Below are 4591 nucleotides of genomic sequence, written 5' to 3' on the forward strand. Positions count from 1 at the left end.
ATCGTCCCATACCCACAGTACCTCCCCTAATTGTATCTTTTTATAACCCACCCTGATTTCTTTACCATTATTCTTCTCCTTTTCTTGTTTAGCCATTAGCCTTATAATCTCTTCTATTTTCCTCTCCTCTATTGTCAAATCCTCCTTAATAAATATGCTTGTTCCTCTCAGATTCTTCTTGTTTCTCAAAATTTTTATTTTTTACTCCCAACTTGCAACCTTCAAACCAAATATTTTTTCTTTTATTTTTCAAATTTCCAAGAATTCTATTTCAATTTTCAGCGTCTCTTTTATCAGATCTTTCATGTCAACTCTCCAATCCCCTCTTCCTAGCTCTACACCAAATTTTCTCTAATTTATTTCTTCTTTCCATCTCCCTCTCCAAAGTACTAATCTTTATCTCCTGCTTGTCTATGCTTTCCTTGTCTTCATCTTTGCTCCCCATATGCTTAATTTCTTTTTTAAGCATACCCCATTACTTCACTTTTCACTTTTTCTTTTTCTACTTCAAACACTTTTGGCGATTGTCGCCGCAGTTTTCGTGTGCCTTAATGTTTTGCTTGCTTCTTCTTCTCCTTTTGACATTTCCCTCTTACCTGCCCTTAATCGTGTTCTTTACCCGACACCCTCAAAAGTGATCTTCCTTAAAAGAATCCATAGTGAAAAAAATTGAAGAAGAAATAGATAAGGAGGAGAAGGAGAAAGAGGGTTAACAAGAAAGTTTTAGAGATTTTTCAACAATTACTGAAAAATCGTATACAGATTATTTAGACCAATATATATGTACACGAATTATATAACAATCCTGATGCATTCGACCAGAAAACCGGTGTAAGGCTTGATAAAGAAACTGAGTAACTTTACATTGGTGACACACAAATATGTATAGATGGATCAGATGTAATTATAAAGAAAAGGAAATATAAAGATACTCGAGGGCTTTATGAATTGATGTTTAAAGAAGCCCCTAGTGACTATACAAAAATAGACCTAAAAAATTATAAAGAAACTAGCTGACCCGGCAAACGTTGTTTTGCCATATACGTTATTTCTAGGAAATATTTTTTTAGGAGGGCTGATACTGGAATGCTAGTCGAAGGAACGAATCTGATGTAAATGCTCGAAGTACTTGTTGGCGTTGTTGGTCAATTGCTCTACGTCTGTTGACTACGAATCTGCGCGCTTGACTACATGTGATCATTGTGCTCTTGCATGTCTCTTGATTTGTTTGTTCGACAACTCAAGTTGGACCCTTTGCGTCTTGCTGGCATCGTTGACTGTGCATTTTATTATTTTTAATTTATTAATTNTGTATTGTTATGCCGTGCTTTCCATTATTTTCTTTTTAAAATAAACGCTATTTTTCTTGAATTAACTGTCGTAATCGTCTATTATTGGAATCAGTAGTTTTAGTCTGCGACCACAACACTTGTCGTATTTTAAGAAAACTGAAAACTTAGTGAAATACTATAAAATTTATTTCTTGTGCTTTTAATTACATTACATTGATAAATAGATGAGTTTAGTTTAATAGATTTATTTTGATTCCAAGAACCTGCAGTTACTTTTTGTGCACGGAGTTTTGAGACACCCTATATATTCAAGTTATACTATGGATGCTTGTATTTAACCTTAAATGACCAAACAATCATATATGTGTGTTTATATGAAGGACTGAATTTCTTTTATTTAGCCGTATGCCTGCATACCTTTAAACTCAGACCGTTTCACTACCTACGAATCAAAGAAGGTAAATCTGACTGAAAATACTACAGTAAATGTCACACAAGTGAATGGTAACATGATGAAAGAAAAATTGAAATGGAACAACGCATACTATTACACACAAATTTATAGAATACAGATATGATCATATAATAACTGAACCTTCAATATGACCATATTTTGAATTTTATGTTTTTTTACAGGATTGAGAGCTTTAAATTGAATATGTACCCACTCAAATGTATTTATAAATTCCATTTTATTTCAAAAACGTTTCAATGCCTCTCACTACATTTAAAAACTAAACTTCGTCATTGAAACGTTTCTCTCTGTTAAAAAGTTTACCGGTTAAACCTTTTCAACGAATGGAATTTATAAATGACACCATTCCATAAAATGCTTAAAATATGAAGGGATGCGTAATCAGCTACAAGTTTTACGTCCAAGAAATATCTTGATTTGTAATTATGAAGTTACTAAATTATTTACGATAAATGAGCATAATGTGAACATGATAAAAAAAATTTCTTACACTTCCCTTTTCTGTTCGAACCGTTACATTTCATGTAAGCACATTTTACAGGCGAATTGCTTAACAAGAAAACAGGATAAAGCACCTATTTATGTTAAAAGCGTGTCCTAATATTAAAGGTAATTAAAAGCATACATAGTATTCTTAATTTTCAAAATTATATTTTTCTTTTTCCCAGAATTAAGTCTGTGTAACTTTCACAACGCGGACCTATTGTACGCAATTGCATTTGTTATTGTTCCGGGATATATTAGCTTTGCGAAACGCGAAATCGCTACATGAAACCGATACACGGAAGCACGACCAATGTGGACCAGGACAAAATTCCAAGGGTTCCATGTGACGATGACTAAAACAAACACTGTGTAGAGTCCTATAAAGAGCAACAGTGAATGAGTAAAGTGGGGATGAAGTGGAGTCCGCGAGGGAGATTAAGTGGAATCTTGTAGGTGGTCGTGAAGTCGGGTGAAAGAAGTGATCCATCGGTTCGTGTAATTCGGGAATCGGCGAGTGCATCGCATACTGGCATTGGGTTGATTATTGCAAATTGCAACCATGTACTGAAATATCCTCTCAGAGAGCGAACCACCGGATAATTTCCTTCTGGAAGTCAAGGATGAATAAAAGCACGACTGCTAAACTCAGTGGCTCTTGCCTCTGATGGATAGTTCTCGATAGCCGATCATGGTCTAACACCAAAGGATGAAAACCAATGGCGTCATTTATCTGACGTTTCGTTAATAGCTGCTGTTAGTGTCATACACTCATTTTAACTTGTCTATTATTATACATTAAAACTATTCTTTTACCAGGGACACAACAGTACCAAATTAGACCCTACCTTTTTTATTCCCCTTTGCCCTACATCGAAATTCAACACATAGGTTTAATCTGTTCCCCACCGCGACGATGCAAAACCGCAGCGAAGGACTTAATGCCCTCGTTCTCTGAGAATGCCAGCCGCAACTGTTGGTTTTGATAAATGAATATCGGGCAGTATTCAAATAATACCAGCCGTGGGAGCCTCAGCCTATTCATACATACTGATATAAGACTACTAATACATTCCCATCAAATTTTGAGTAGAATCATTTTACGGGATTTATCAAATAAAAGTGAGTCAAAAATTGTTAGTATCCGATTGGGAAGAAACAACTCCGTGAGAACAAAGTTTCATTGAAGATGAACACATTTTCAACGCTGTTTAATTTAAGAAAAACAAATCGAAAGTGTACCTTCAGATGTTTTGAATTATACTACCAACTGTTTTCAAATGTCAGATGAAGTAAATGGTTATATAATTCTAAATGGCAATGTCATATTCATGACGTGTACATAAAAATCCTAATTAGACGAATTTTGTAACCGTATTGTTGCAGCAGGTAAGTTTCGAAGTTCAAAGCAGTTAACAAACGTAAACACCGATCCGGAACTCACTTCTTTGATACCTATTGATTTTATGCAAGCTTCTACTTTATGTTCCTTTTTAAAATTTCCGAATATTTTTTTTATATTCATANCTACTAAAAAATTAAAAAGTTTGTAGGTTTGCGTTTATAGATATTGTGTAAGTGTTTATACAATGTTTATGTGACAAATATTATTTAATAAAATACGTTTCGTTTACGTTATTATATGTTTTATACAATACAAAATTGTTAATTGGGCTATCAATAATTTAGCCAGGCTAGGGTGTTGAAATCTTTTACATTTTAAGCTATATTTGGATATCTTTTATTAACATTTGTGTAGTGGAATTGAATTTGTTTTACCTGTGTAATTGAGGGGACCCTCCATCCGCTTGGTTGACATAATAATTTGGCGTTGTCACACCAAACCATTGGGGTGCTAACTACTCACTCGATAGTTGGGTATCCAGGGTAACCCCTACTCATTATTTAGAAATGTACATAGTTCAGAAGAATATGGAGTACAGGATATCTGCATGGTGACATGGACATCTGTATTATTATTACTGGTGAATTAAGAACAAAACGTATAGAGTATTCAAAACCAAGTCATTGAATGCGCAGCTCGTGATCACCTCGTGCCATGCAGAAGCCGAGCGAAATATGCGCCTCGATTGGTTAATTTAATCAGCCGTTGGGGAGTGGGGATTTTTGACAGGGCCGGACTGACGTTCTGTGTTTTAGTTGCCCCGTAAACATTATTGTGGTATTTCCGAATATTATTATTATTATTATTATTTATTTGACTCAACGGGTATGCACTCTTTTTTTACAATTATTACAAAGATATAAGATTCAAATATACATAAGAGAAAAATATATAAAATATAAAAGATTTGTGTGACATCAATATTGCACAGCTAGG

The sequence above is a fragment of the Agrilus planipennis genome, unplaced genomic scaffold (assembly GCF_000699045.2).
Source record: "Agrilus planipennis isolate EAB-ADULT unplaced genomic scaffold, Apla_2.0 scaffold157, whole genome shotgun sequence".
NCBI lineage: Eukaryota > Metazoa > Arthropoda > Insecta > Coleoptera > Buprestidae > Agrilus > Agrilus planipennis.